We start from the raw sequence: 15,739 nt of genomic DNA, 5'->3' as shown, positions 1-15,739 counted from the left end.
AGGCTGTGGTTTGACTCGAACCTGCTTACGCCGACCTCTGTGCGAGACAGCGAAAAGCGGGATATTGCCGTGCGCATCTTTCAGGAAGCGTTTGCCGACGGAGCCAAGCTTTGCAAGGCGTGTCGCTACTCCTGGGCAAGCTTTCCGTTAAGCACGTGAAAAATAAAAAAAGAATACATTGTACATACTTTAATGACCGAGTGTTCATTGCTCTTCGGGGAACTGAAAACGAACGCCACGCATAAAACTTGACCGAGTCTCCAAGAATAACCTATAGGTGGGACCCCCAACTTCGCTGTTTACCCAAGTCTAAGCGCTATTAGTGCGAAGCTGCCTCAAATTTTTTGTTGAGTACTTCATGAGTGAAAGTTCTGTCCCGTGGCAATGGACACATGCAGGGGTACAGGCACCAGCACAGAAGTGACAAGGTGCACAATCTGAACAGCAGCATCAAGGCTGTTAAACAGTAAAAAAAAGAACAATAAACCGAGCGTCTTTTTTACGACTCACGTGAAATCGCGCGCAACGAGCCAATCATGTTGAAGTTTTAGCTTGAATTTCCTGCAGCTTTAACTACCAGAAACTGAATCGTTACTTCGAAGAGTACAGCTGCATTTTATCACTGCACATTCGAGAGTACAGGCAATATTAGAATAGATAACTAAGAGAATTGGATTAACTGAAACTGGGGGTTTCCTGTTAGGAACTGTGACAGAGAGCATGAAGGGCTTAGGTACTTCCACTTTTGTTTATTCTGTGATGGAGTTATACTTTTTCAGTGCTGTGAGAACATCGAGTTCAAAGTCTGGCCACAAGCGTTCTGGACATGCATGCTCGCATCTTTCTATTACTAGTTGACCAAAACGTGCAGGCTCATCTTCATCTTTCTGGATAAGGCCTTCTAACTTCTCGATTTCCATTTCACTACTGCTTTTATTTGCCTCCTTTGGTCTCAGTAATGTGCGTATTGTGTCCATGTCGCTATCTTTAGTGAAAGAAGATGGGGTTCTGTTTCAGTAAGGCGTAGTAAGTGCTTCTTCAGAAGTGTCCTCAGTGGATGTGTTCTGGGGTGAAGTAGGCTCACAGTCTGTAAAGTGTGAAGAGAAAAAAACAAGCAATATGTAGCCGTTGTCAGGCACTTATCCAGATGCTTCATGCGCAATCGCAGACATATAAATTTTTGTTGTACTTTTAGCGATGCTATGCGGTCAAACGACGTTGAGCTGTAGAGTGCTTGCTATGGCACTTTTAAGTAGTGCTTATTTTTAAATAAAGTTGCTCACTGATGCTGTCATTGTAAATTTCTCGAAGCAGCAGCATTGTGGATTCCTTCAGCCGTCCTTTTAGTCTGGTCACCATGTTTTCGTACATTGTTTCTTGTGCTGATATCGGGTAATGAAAGATAATAAACTGCTCAGCCAAACATTCCTTCACTGACTACAGCATATGTTTCATGCATGATGCTGTTACTTTAGATTGGCGAATTCGAGACATAAAAATTCATTATACACACTGCCATGGTTTATTTTAGAGCGCAGCTCTTTGGCGTCCGTTCCTGGGTTTCGCGTCGTCGTCGGCGTTGTCGTCGGCCTCGTAACCAGCTCCGCCCCCCTTTCATCCCCCCAGCGCTAGCAGCGACCGACTGATACCGCTGGATGCCGCTGACGCCGCTAGAGAGTCAAGATAACGTGACTGCATAGAACACCGTCGCCGCCATGCAGAAAGAGGAGGAAAGGGTCCCCCCCCCCTGTTCTTGTGTGGCGGATAGGGTGCTCTTCAGTTGCCGACGCGCCGGTTATTTCACGTAGGCCCCGGCACGTCGACGAATACGTGACCACCTTCCCACGGCTAGACCTGGTTCTTAGCGCTGCGGAAGCGAGGGTATCATATTGTTTGTGTCGGCATCGGCGGCGTTGTCCCTGAAACCAACTCCGCAGCTGGGGTTGACTCACTATCGGCATCAGCGGCATCAGTCAGTCGCTGCTATCTCTTCCCTCCTCCCTTTATCGTGTTGTCCGCTTGCTGCGCGCGCTTCTGCCCCCATCGTTTGCCGCTGGGTGTACACGCCGCCCCCCTCCCCCCTCTTCCTGCGAGTCTCCGGTTGTCAAAGCGCCGGCTCGAACTTAATTCCTTTCTTCGCTCCTCCTCCAATGCAACCCCTGTGCGGTGGCAATCAGAGAGCCAGATCGGTGGCGGCGGATCTGTATATGTGCACCGCCCGAGCCGAAATTGCCGCTGCCGTTCGCCCTGTGCGGTGGCAATCAGAGAGCCAGATCGGTGGCGGCGGATCTGTATATGTGCACCGCCCGAGCCGAAATTGCCGCTGCCGTTCGCCACTGCGAAATTATCTTGCTGGTAGTAGCTGCCTACTTCGCCCCTACCGCACTCACGAAAGACGTCGTGCACTTCCTGCAACTCGCATTAACCGTCCATCGATCCACACCGATGTTAGTAGTGGGGGACTTTAATGTTGACATAAAGACAAACAGCAATTTCCTAACACTTATGCGGGAGAACATCCCGTTCCTCTCGCTCGTAACGCGTCCCACGGCTGTGACAACCTCGCGAGGCACTTGTATAGATCTCGTCTTTGAGAATCAAGCATTGGTGTACCAAGTCGAACATATATCAGTCTATTTCTCCGACCACAAAGCTTCCTTCATGACTGTCAAGAACTGTTAGTGGAGTCTTTGTTAAAGGAATACGTGTGAAAAATAAAAAAAAAATTCTGTGATAGCGCATACATGTGTTGCTCGATTTCTTTGCCTCAATCTATCGAAAAGGTGAAACAGCTTATTTGTTTGGTATCTGACACAACGTACAGTTCTTTTACAATAACACTACTGCAGTTAATAAAGCAGAGAGCGCCAGTACCTTATCAGAGTTCTAGCATGCATTTGTAGTGCATGCGTACAGATGGGAGAGATGCAAATGAGAGAAAGGCAGGGAGGTTAACCAGACTTAAAACCTCCGGTTTGCTACCCTGCACTAGGGGAAGGGAAAGGGGAAGTAAAGACGGAAAGAAGAGCGTGACAAAAATAAAAGCGTGAGAAAAAAAATATGAAAAGGGATGAAATGGGGTCATTATAGTCTTTCTAATAGGCCACTGTCACGTAGAAAAGTCAACAAAGCCTTGACCGACTTTTGCTGCGACGACAGTTCACGTCGGCATTCCAAAACTGACTGTTCTGAAAGTGGCCTGTCGTCAAGGCGTGCCAACGTGGTCGCTAGTGACAGCCGGTGCGCGCTGTATTGAGGACAGTGGCAGAGCACGTGTTCGATTGTCTCCTCGCCGCCGCAGTGTCTGCAAGCCGCGCTGTCGTCCATGCCGACTCGGAAGGCGAAGGATCTTGTGTAGGCGACACCAAGCCACAGTCGGCAAAGTACTGCTGTTTCTAGTCGAGAGAGTCCAGATGGGGGTCGAAGTCGAAGGGATGGGTCCAGTCGGTGTAGACGTGTATGCTTTAAGCTTGGTGTGTTCCACAAAGTTTTGATGGCTTCATTTGCAAGCACACGAATTTTCGTTGCAGCGTCTGTTCTTGAGAATGGAATGGACTCTTGCAAGCCCTCCTCATGTGCAGATCGTGCTGCTGCGTCGGCAAGTTCATTGCCCATTATGCCACAGTGGCTTGGAATCCACTGCAACGTGATGTCGTGTCCTTGCTCGACGAGGTGGTGAAGCAGCAGTCTGATTTCTAGAACTAGTTGTTCGTGGGGTCCTCGGCGTAAGGCAGAAACCAAACAATGAAGTGCAGCCTTGGAGTCAGTGAACACGCTCCATTTCTTGGGTATTTCTTCAGAAATTACACGAAGTGCACAACGAATAGCAGCAAGCTCCGCGGCAGTCGATGTAGTCTGGTGAGAGAGTCGAATCTTTATGGTGGAAGGTTTTGCAGGAAAGATCACCGATCCTGCAGACCCATTCACCGTGGTTGAAGCGTCAGTATACAGATGATGATGATCGTTATACGTCTCGTACAGCAAGAGCAGTGAAAGCTGCTTGAGTGCTGGAGACGAGAGTTGGGCTTTTGTTCTTATGCCTGGTACGATAAGTCGAACCTTTGCTTGAGCCAAGCACCATGGGGGAAACTGAACTTTCGCTGGAGCTGTATAACCTGATGGAAGGTACGCACGATATGGCAGGACAGTTTCACAAAAGGAAGCACGTGGTCGATCCTCTGGCAGTGTGGCTAGATGATGGGCAGGGGCTCGAGCAAGGTGTCTTACGTGTGCTCTGAGTGCTTCCATGACTATATGGGTCTTGGCTGGGAAATCGTGTGCAATCGCAATGGTTTCAGCCGTTGACGAACACCGCGGCAATCCAAGACACACTCTAAGCGCCTGGGCCTGGACGCTTTCGAGTGTACGGATATTACTTCTGCAGGTGTTGGTCAGAACAGGCAAGCTGTAACGCAAATACCCAAGAAAGAGCGTCCTGTACAGTTGCATCATTGCATGTACTGAAGTACCCCAGACATTTCCTCCAAGAAACTTAAACACATTAGAGATATCCGTCAGGCGCTTCTTTAGGTAGGCCACATGAGGACTCCAGCAGAGGTCGCGATCAATGATTACTCCTAAGAATCGGTGCGTCCTGACATAAGGAATGTTTTGACCGTCGATAGAGACATCGTATGATCTCATTGGCTTCCGGCTAAACGCGACCAATGCGCATTTTTCTGGCGAGATCTTGAGGCCTTGTTCATTTAAGTAGGCCGATGTTGACGTGGCAGCTTTTTGAAGCCTGGCGCGTACTTGCGGCCGTGTCACACCAGATGCCCACACGCAGATGTCATCGGCATACATTGAAATTTTAACTGTGTTCGGAAGTCGTTCCACGAGACCAATGAGTACAAGGTTGAAAAGCGTGGGACTCAAGACACCACCTTGTGGAACTCCATGCTGCGTATAATATTGCGAGGTTGGGCCAGCTTCAGTGTTAAGAAATAGAGACCGCCTATGTAAATAACTGCGAGTCCAACGATATAATGGACCGCCTAGGCCCACCGATTCCAATGCTTCAAGTATGGCGTCATGAAGAACGTTGTCGTAGGCTCCCTTTATATCTAAGAACATTGCGACAGATAACCTCTTACACGTCTTTTGGTGTTGAACATAGGTTACCAGATCGATAACGTTGTCGATGGAACATCGGTGACGTCGAAAACCAGCCATGGCATCCGGGTAGATTTCGTAATGTTCAAGATACCACTCAAGTCTGGCGAGGATCATTCGCTCCATTACCTTCCCAACGCAACTTGCCAGCGCAATTGGTCGGTATGAAGTAATCTCTAAGGGAGACTTGCCAGGCTTAAGAAGCGGTACCAGGCGGCTGAGCTTCCAATCTTGAGGAACTTTGCCCTCTTGCCAGGACTCGTTATAGATATGAAGGAGTGCACTTCGTGCCCGTTCACCAAGGTGACATAGCATGCGGTAAGATATGTCATCCGGACCAGGCGACGACGACCGATTACATAGGGCGAGCGCCGCGTCAAGCTCTTGCGTCGTGAAAGGCAGATCCATGCGTGAATCGCGTGAATCTGGAATACGGTTCAATGTAAGCCAACCTGTACGAGTTGGCTGGCCCGCAATCATAGCACAGAAGTCTTCCGCCACATCAATGTCTTGTCGGCGCTGGAATAGTGCTAGGGCCTTAAACGGGAAACGCTGTTCCGGAACAGAACGTAGACCTCGCACAGTTCTCCATATTTGAGATAGCGGTTTGCGTGGATCTAGCGACGCACAAAATTTCGACCAACGCTGAGCCTCAAGTTTATCCATGCGGCGTTGTATCTTCTTTTGCATTCGCCTGGCTGTTCTGAGATCCTGAATTGACTTAGTGCGTCGATATCTCCTTTCGGCACGACGGCGAATCGCACGAAGCCGCTCCAATTCCAGGTCGAATTCAGAATACCTTGGAGAACACGTAAGTGTGCGCGTGGCCGTCTGTGCTGTTTTCTTAATAGCTTGTTGAAGTCCACAAGAGAGGCCTTTGTGACAAGCGTCCTCAATCTGGGATTTAAAGACAGCCCAATCTATTCTTCGTATCGTGGTGAACGTATACGTGTTGGACATTCCCTTGATCTTGAGGTAAGTGGGGATGTGGTCACTTTCGTGCGTTTCAATGTCCAAAAACCACTTAACATGTGTGGCGAGGCGGTGGGAGACGAAAGTCAAATCGAGGCAGCTGCTGTACGTTATTCCCCGCAGAAATGTTGGACTCGCGTCATTCAGCAGGTAGAGACCATTGTTGGAAGCTAATGAAGCTAGTCGTCTTCCCGTCGCGTTAACCTTTGAGCTTCCCCAAATGGTATGGTGAGCGTTGAAATCCCCGGTGATAATCCATGGACCAGGTTGTGTTTTCAAGATGTCTTCTAGTCTTTTGGTGTCAAATCGACTTGATGGAGACAGATACACCCCCAAGAGCGCAAAGGTGACTTTCCTATTTTTTAACAGTCATGCACACATACTGATTGTCGTCATGATGTTGCACCGGTTGGACGACGTAAGTGAGTTCACGGCGAATAAACACGACCACCTTGCTACTTTTGATGTCGCTTGATGAGAATATTGTCTCGTAGCCGGATAGTCTCATTGGATGGGATAATCTTGGTTCACAGATGACAATGATTGGAAAGCGGTTAGTGAGAACAAATTGACGAAAATCGGCGATGCGAGATCTTAGACCTCTCGCGTTCCACTGAAGGATCGACGCTTCTCTGACCTCCTTACGAAATGACTTGTGATTGTCAGTCATGGCTTCACTCAAGGCTTGCTAGGACGGGGCTCAGCGCGTCGAGCACTTGTAGTCCACTACGAGCAGATGGAGTGTCAATGCTTGTCAGCATGGCCCTGATGACATTCACAATGGATCGCAGCACCGGGATCATTTGGCAGTCGACTGTTGAAGCCTCACCGACAGAAGCGGGCTTCGATGGGAGCATCAAGCGTGGAGGCTCCTTAGAAGACTGAGAGCTTGCAAGCGCCGGCCACTCTTCCACGGGGGCAGCATTTCCCGTCTGAGGCCTCCTTGTGCTCTCGGGCATTCTATATGAAGATGATGGCGTTGGCGCAAGCGGCGCACGAGCTCCACCCTGTCTTGAGCGTTTCCGTCGATGACGACATCGACGCCGGATCTTTTCTGAGGCTTCTCTATGGGTTGAGTTATCCCTCACCATTTGCTTCAGAACTTCGAACTCTTTTTTGATTCTTGGGCATTCTTTAGACGTCGCTTCATGGGTGCCTTCACAGTTGCCACACCTAAAGTTTGTGGCACGGCAGACATCTACCGTGTGTGACTCCGCGCACCGGGGGCATATTGGGGAGTTTGCGCAGGCGCCCTTAACATGTCCGATCTTAAAGCACTTGTGGCATTGAAGCGGCTTTGGAATAAACCGTCGTACGACATGTCGGAAGTGACCAACCTTTACGTGCGAAGGGATGGAATCCCCCTTGAACACAATCTTCACACAACGGCTGTTGCCAAGTCGGCATACGTGCGTGATGACCATTCCTTCGTAGGCCGGTTTGATCAGAATTGGCAGGTCCGAGTTCGAAATAGCCAAGTCAACATCGTAGATCACACCTGCAGTGCAGGCCCCATCCATAGGTATGACCGATCGTACTTTTATGTTGCCCAAATCTGTTATCTGTCGTAGCGTCTCCAGCGTGGTTCCACGGGTTGTGTCGACAGCTAGAACATTCTTTCGTGTGTTCAGCCGGACTTCCTTGATTTCGTTTGGCGCCTTTCCCTCAAGAAAAACAGAGAGAGCTTGCCTGTTCAATACTCGAAGGTTGACAGAAGAATCCACTGGCATGAAGAGGATCGTGTGCGGCCAGCGTTCACTACCTGCCTGCATGGTTGACGTACTCGCTGGTGACGACGCCTTGATAAGCCTCCTTTTAGCCCTTCGGCTCCTCACCGACACGAAGCTGTCATCAGATGAGTCGTCACCTGTGATTGAGTAGACCTCTGTGTCTTCGCTGGTGCTGGACCAGGTGCCTCGTTTCCTTGAGGAACTTGTTAATGTAGTGATCTTGCCAGACGGGCCGGCAATAGGCTCTGCATCCATGGCCACAGGAGTAGGAGTCTCTCTTGAGCGGTCACTGGTGGTTGACCAGGTGCCTTGACTCATAGAAGAGATTGCCGTTGCAGACTTCTGGCAGCACGGGCCTGCGGAACGTTCCGCGTCCATCGCCTCAAGCCAGGACGCGGAAAATGCCCCAGAGACTGATGAAAACTTGACGAAAACTGGCTAGCTGGAACAGATGAGTTTATGGTAACGGTACGTACCTTCCAACTTCCACTTGATCTTACAAGGACATCAAGGACCAAAAATATGGCTAACTGGTGTCCTTCGAATCGCTCGCACCAGAGCCACTTGGTGATCCCACCTTCCCTTTCTTGTGCTTTTTTGTGAACGTATCCCTCAAGCTCTTAAAACAGGCATGCGCTGTTGAACCTGAAAGGAACGAAATAACGCTATTAAAAGCCCCACTGCGACAAATGAAAACATCCGTGCTGTGTCATAACGACAGCATCCCTCACTTGTTATGGCACGTGTTTTTGCGCATGTTGTATAGATTTGGGTTTAAGAGCCGAGTAGTTTAGATAACCAGATTGATAAACGCGATTTATGCACAATAGATTCTAAGCGCTGGTATAGTATAAAAAAAGCCTGCAAGCTTGCACGCCTCACCCGCGCGCGCGCGCACGATCACCCACTGGCCATCTCTCCTCGCTCGCTCGATCGGCTCTGATCTCAGCTGACACGCGCGTTTCGGAACCACGAAATTTTAGGACAGCAAATGCCTCGCATTTGTCCCGGCCACGCCTCTGGAATCAGATACAATGCTTCCGGGTCGAGTGTGCACTGCGCCGAGATCCTGTCCCCGACTTCGAACAAAAATGCACCTGCCACCACCAATCGTGAAAGAAGAGACAGATGAGAATACTCGCTACAACTGCTTACTTCGAATGACAGCGCTACAACAGTTTTTAGTGCGATTCGCTTTCAACTTTATCGATCGCAGCATATAGTGCAGTTTAATTAGCGGCCATTGGAACAGCGCGCACCGATGTAAACACATTGCATACGTCAATAAAGGCACCGTAGTGATGGTTGACTTACCCCGTCAAGGTCACTTCCAATCTCCGCTTCAATCTCGTGCCACACGCTGACCTTTTTCCCAGTCTCCTCGCAGTCGGCCCATGAACAATCCCATAATATCAGGTGCATCTTGATGGCTGTAATTAATCTGTCGTTATACGCGAGGTGCACAGCTTTCGCGGCCATACTCAGTTTATGTCTAGGCGCGTCAAATTTTGGCGGCCGGAAGTCGGATGCAGTTGAGCCCTGATTCGTCCGCGCTGCCGACTTGCGTTCGCCGCTTCCGGTGGGCGGCTGGCCGCCGGCTGACAATCGCAAGCCCGGCTTTATCAGTGGCTTCCAGCTATATTTTGACCCCCAACCTCCGGGCGGCCGCCGCTTTTTCGCCGAAAGATTGCTCCATGTTGGTGGGCCTTAAGTCGCTGTTGCCGCAACGGCAGCAGTTGTACTCCAGCAGCAACTGCGTGTTTCACGAACGAGCGCTAGGGAAACTGACCATCGCGGCTCACTCTCCCACAAGATATGTGGAGGAAAACGGGGAGGCAGCGCAGAAGGGAGGGGGTAGGGGGCCGGTTTCGGCTCCGCCAACCAGTGCGTACTTCGCTCGGCCACGGTCTGTGCGCTATGTCCTAGCCGCTCTCGCGTTGGAGCGATAGACCGCACGAAGGTTACTTCGCTCGCCGCTGCTGCCGCGCTTGCTCACACCAACGCTAGCCGCGCTCATCGAGTGCGATGTGTTCATGTTTGCTTGTGCGCGCTGACACCCTGCTTGTTCATTCAGTTAGTGCGCGAATGTTTCCATGCTTATACGGCCGAGAAAACTACTATGCTCACTTCGATTACCTGTGCACTAATTTGCTATCCCACTCGATGCTTCGCTTTCCGGGCGAAACTGCGACTTTTTTAGAAAGAATCACTGCTCACTTAACCCACTTTCCTCACGTAATCAAAACGAGCACGCCATAACGGTTGTAATGCACGCGTAAAACTCGCTGTCGTATAGGGTGGCACGCGTGTGTTCCACGTAACAATCCGCCAGCAGTGCTACGCCATATTATTTGCTTCCGCTCAGCAATGAAATTCCTGATGAATGAAAATACCTCCTTAGTAGGAGTCCACCTAGAGACGAAACAGATCCGTGAACTTATTTAGATTCTCCTTCTCTGCACATTCGCCATACCATTGAGAATATCTAGTAAAGGCGGGCTTTGCGTTAAGCACTTCAACACGCACCCGGCCTTAGCAAATTTAGCGGGGCACGACTAGCATCCATTCGAATAATCCAACGGTGTCTGCCAAATTGCCATGGAATAATATGCGCACCCACGCTGCCGAGACCACCCACACTAACATAACGTCACGAACGCGCGAACATGCAGGCTCATTGAACAGCTTGGAAAGGGACTAGCTCTCGAGTTTTGGCAGTTATTGCTGGGTCTTTGGGAGCTATCGTGTTGTAAGAGAATAGTCATGAGGCGGCACATATGAGCATGCGGTGCGCTCATCCAGCTGTCAATTGGGCGGTCACGCATAACGACTGGTGTTTTGCTGGAATGAAAAATGTAAAGGCAGTCGTCGTTTTACGCCACACAAATACGTCACTCAGGGAGATAGAGCTTATTGCTGACGAAGGCATGCCATGGCATCATACCCACGCAAAGCAAGTTCAGGCGGACCTAGGCTAATGAGGCTACGCTGCTATCTTATTATATTTATTAAAGTCCACTCTGCAGCAGAAAGTGGGAGATACTGAGTTTGATTAGATGTGCATAAACAACTGGTTGTGTCTAGAATGCCCAGCAAGAATATGCGTTGTGGGCGGCTTCGCTGCTGGCCGAAATATTCGAGTATCAGTTTCTACTGACGCATTTCATGAGTACACCTTTCCTGCCGATGTTTATTCAAAAGACAAGCAGCAGTGCGCTTAGTTATCATAATAACAACAATGAGCAGAAGTTTCGGACACACCGTAGGCGACCATCATGAGACAATTTTAGTACCACGTGCGCAGAAGCTCTGCATACGTAAAGATTCATACGTAAAGATTGCGTGTGATCTAAATATGCGCGCGCCTAACGCAGCGAAACACCTTGGGCATCGCGTCCAGATGCTAAATCAATGGCGCCGGAGTTACGTGCCCTACGTACGTAAAAGGTTCTGCATGCGACTCTTGCGAGAAACTGCCGCTGAGTCTTAGAGTCATCGAGAATGCGTCGATTTCGTTGCGTGAGAGCACCGATAGAAAACTGTCACCCCAAAGAACGCCAGCGAATTACGATGTGACTCGAAACCATGCAACGGCCCCACCATGACGTAGTAAAGTGTGCAATTCACGCTTTTAACAAAAGCATGGCTCGGGCTTCGGCTCCTCTTCAAAACACTGAGGACGGAAAGCGCGAATAGGCATATGCGGAAGTAACCGCCGTCTATTTCTGGAACTGATACAGTATACAATGGAAGTATAAATTGTAGACATGAATATACGTCGAAAGTAACTTCCCGCATAACAACAAATGTTATGCGAGTGCGGAGCGTAGCGTACGCAGAATCCGCACGTTTTCGTGTGCAAACCGTCTATGCGTTTGAAAGTAAACCTTCATGTTAAAAGCATGCACTGTTATGATCGACCTGTCACGTGTTAGAGGCATCCAAACGGGCTTGCCCACGTCGACATAATTGCCCTCTTCTCCGAATCGACGCCTCCTAGTTCTCCACGAGCTGACACAAAAGGATAGAAGAAAGCGAAGGTCAAGACGACGGCACGCTTTTCGCGCCGAACTGACACGAAGAATGGGCAAAGGGAAAGACAGGCTCCGGAAGAAGACGGCGACAACCACAGGACCACCAGTGGTTACTTAAAGCCGTGCTGGCCCCAGTGTTAATAAAAACCACTCGAGACTCAGATGAGAGTCACAGCCATGTACCAATGAAGTGAATACAATATTTTCAACTTTCTTTCATCATCACCATGCCCGGCTTCGTCGTCGTTTCAAGATTCCTGTGGTAAAACCCCAACTCACCCGGTCGGGATCGTATCAGCACGTAGACCAACGTCGCTGCATCGAGAATGACGTTAATTGCGCATCGAACATTCCTGATTACTTTTCTTCCTGGCTCCTACAAAATTTCCGGCCTTACACGACCGTACAAGACACGCGAAGAGTTTACTTCTGAAATTAAGAAATGTTCTTCTCGTAAACTATAGCCACGCAAGAACTGAAAATGTTGTAAAATGTTGTATGTTGTCAAATTATTGACCAACGCCACAGGGAATCAGCTGCAATGTGCACCAACGTATCTCGGTGTCGTTGTATCCAGTAGCATCCGCGCAGTGTAGTACCTGCTTTCACGCTTCGTGAATGCGTGGTGTGATCCACTGCGGAGAATGGGTGGCTTCCAAAGCGCATTCTTGTAACAAAAGGCTTTACGTGCAGCCTTTCAAAACCCGAACACCACGTTGCAACACGTTCATAGTGTCGTGTTTACTCGTAAACTATATACTTTGTGGAGTTTTTAGTAACGATTAAAAGTCACGCTCAATTTGTCACTTTCCCTCTTCCAATTAAAAACATGCAATCTGTACAGTGCTCAGATATCGAAACGTGATACCCGGAATGCGTGACCACGTGGCACATCTTACGCTGCCGGAGGGCGCTGGAGACACCGACCTGAGAAATTTGTGCATCACATAAAAGCGAGAATGTTTCTGATGCATCTTGACATGCATTCGGGCCCTCAGCGAAAACTCAGCGCTTACCGGTAACGCAAGAAGCGCCGGCCGGCATACGGTCCGTGTATATCGCGCTTCAATTGCTGAGCAATATACCTTGGCGAGTGTATTGCTCAGCAACTGAATTGGATAAGGTATCGCTGAGGGCTCGAATGCATGTAATAATGCATCAGAAGTATTCCGCGTCTGTGGTCCGCCCCCTCGCTTCGACCCAGCCTGGAGGGACGTAGACAACAAAGACCCGCTCGGGTCATACCACGAAATCACTTCAAATCAATAGTTAGGACGAAGAATTTTTTTCCTCCTCCTCACCCAAAGCTCAAAAAAGCACAGGCCGTCACTTACACACAGTTGCTGACTAGAACATACATCACACCAACGACACTAAGCAGGATCAATCCAGACCTTTCTACTGAATGCCCACACTGCGCCCACGAATACAAGTTCGAACACATGCTCTGGCTGTGCCCTGCCAACGCGGCCACGGACTTTCCTGACCAGTCCTCCTGGAACTCAGCGCTCAGAAGCACAGAGCTTATCGCTCAGCAAAAGGCTGTCCACAGGGCCCGGGCCGTCGCCGAAGGACTCGATCTACCGGCCCCAACCTGGGTGGAGCCTCCCGAGTGATTTAATTCTTCCTCCTCAGGACCTTAATAAAGTTCGCACTCACTCACTCACCTCGGCGAGTGACCACTATTTGGGCACCGTGTGCAAAAAAAGTGTATATTTCAGTAGGCATGTTTGCAGCTATGTAGCGGAGCAACGTTTGTTGTTAAAATTTTCTTTCGGCATAAACTGTTTCGCGGTTTACGGTGACGCAGAACAAATGTGACACTCGAGCTCGTGATGCGTGTAGGCAACGTACAGCATATGTCATCAATGTGTCCGCCGCTCGAAATTGCGCTTACATAACAACGTGCTGTGGACTCCCAACGAGAACACGCATCGGCATAACTCTGCCATATCGACTGCGGCAACGAAGACGCACTCGTAATAACTTAGTAATTCGAAGGCTGAGATTGAGAAAGTCGCGGATTCGCGAAAAGATATTTCAGACAACAATCTATGTTGGCATATATATCTGTCAAGCGCTGAATGCAGACCTACAGCAAAGGAATAGCTTTACGTAACCAAAAATTTGCAACGGGCAGCTCAGTTTCACGAAGACATGGCAATTCGACACTGAGCTCCATCTTTTAACGAGCATCCTTCCAATTTGGGATAAAGCCCACGCTATAAGGTTCTGCTCAAAAATCAGTATATATATATATATATATATTTATATATATATATTCATTGGTGCATAGGACTGTGTGCGGTGGATTTCTAGCCCTATGACGTGGTTTGTTTTCATTTTCTTATTACACATATTTTTTTAAGTTGTTTCTGCTAAGCGAAAAGGAGTAGCCGTCACCATTATCAAGCGACTGCATCTCTTGTATTTTCATTTCAATAAAAAAATATTGCTGCATATATTTACTTTCAGCTAGGATTCTTCGGTTAGAAAAGATTGTTTAGTTTGGCAGAGTCAGTCCCACTAACGGCAGCTAAATTCACCTCCGGAAGGTCGTTCCTCTGTTTAAATTGATGATTTTAACCAGAAGGCCTGTCACATAAAACTATGCCAATTTGGTTTTATTCCAATCTCCCGACGCCAAATTTACGTAATCGCCGACGCAACCATGAGGCGGTGACTCGCAGCCTTGTTTGAACAGACCAATGAAACGCTCTCCTCATTTACATGAAGTCACTTGACAGGTTTCTCGTGTCTAAGTGGCTGACCAGAGGCGTCAAACACGCAGAAGCGCAGAGAGTGTCAGTGGGGCCGGGCTTTCGCTGTGCAATTACATAAGCTTATGAGCAGGGTGGTGACGAAGTGTGCGATTGGCCTCCTTCTTCTTGCTTAGTTATCAGTGTCTGGTAGGAAATCACGGCGGCATGCAACGCAGTGATAAAAATTCAACTAAAATGAATCCTCTGCGAAGAAAATTTGGCAGAGACATCTCGCGTACTTGCCGAAAGGGCTTGACAACGTTATCCTGCCCCGCAAAAATGTTTATTATACGCAAATAAATCCATCCTTCCAGGCAGCTCCGAGTAGCCAGGGCCAGAGTGATCGGCGGGCACCCCTCTATTTCGAAACAGGGCATTCTCCAGCTATTCCGAAAAAAAAAAACGTTCTTTTCGCATAGTAATGCGTCTTTAATGCGTACACGCGTCTTCAAAGTGGTGCGCTTTCGTGGTATTGTGACGTCGCGTGAAATACAGGCGAAGTGGGCGCAGCGCGAAAAGTTTCGACGAATTGGAGAGCGCTGACAGTGAAAAAAACGTACAATCGGAAATAATTACTTTCTTATATTCCATATAGTAATGCATAATCAGTGTGTACACGGCAAATCAGATGAGGAGCTTTCGCTGTTTTATTAACGTCGCCTGACCGAAAAGCGAACTGGTCCTAGCCCGAAAATATCTTGACCAGTCGTGGAAGATTGATTGCAGTAATTGAAAAGAATAGCTTGAAATACCTTTCCGTTAAAGCACCGCAAATTGCGTCCTATTTTTCTTTCCATGCTGTATTTAGTACAGCATGGACATAGATAGCGCAACATATTCACGGCTGTGCGTGCTATTGCCGATCGAATAGCAGCATCAATAGCGTTTCAAATGGGAACGTGGACTTTATAGCAAGTTCGCAACAGTTTCATTATCTGCGCCCTTGTTTGAAAAAAAAACAAATCTTTATAAATTGAACTTTACGCATTCCTTATCTCCCTTTCGCAAACCACAACTTCAAAGCTGTCATTTCGTTGACGATTCTGAATACAAGCCAGGTACAAAGCGCGGCGACGGCTAAATATCTAGAATAAAAGAGGAACATATGATAGCGAAAGGAAGCAGA

General features: G+C 48.7%; 1 long non-coding RNA gene across 1 annotated transcript in view; it reads right to left on the bottom strand.

The window, feature by feature from the left end:
• Window positions 1–467: 467 nt before the first annotated feature.
• LOC129387545 (uncharacterized) overlaps window positions 468–15,739 on the bottom strand; it is a 165,049-nt gene continuing 149,777 nt past the window's right edge. The window contains exons 4-6 of the long non-coding RNA XR_011892544.1: window positions 9,132–9,247; window positions 8,294–8,462; window positions 468–1,087 (exon numbers count right to left, since the gene is read on the bottom strand). This is a non-coding gene — a long non-coding RNA (uncharacterized lncRNA). The remainder of the gene's footprint in view (window positions 1,088–8,293; window positions 8,463–9,131; window positions 9,248–15,739) is intronic.

Source organism: Dermacentor andersoni, chromosome 2, assembly GCF_023375885.2.
Source record: "Dermacentor andersoni chromosome 2, qqDerAnde1_hic_scaffold, whole genome shotgun sequence".
NCBI classification, from domain to species: domain Eukaryota; kingdom Metazoa; phylum Arthropoda; class Arachnida; order Ixodida; family Ixodidae; genus Dermacentor; species Dermacentor andersoni.
Note: the sequence above shows the minus strand (reverse complement) of the source record. Positions and strands in the feature narration are given on the sequence as shown.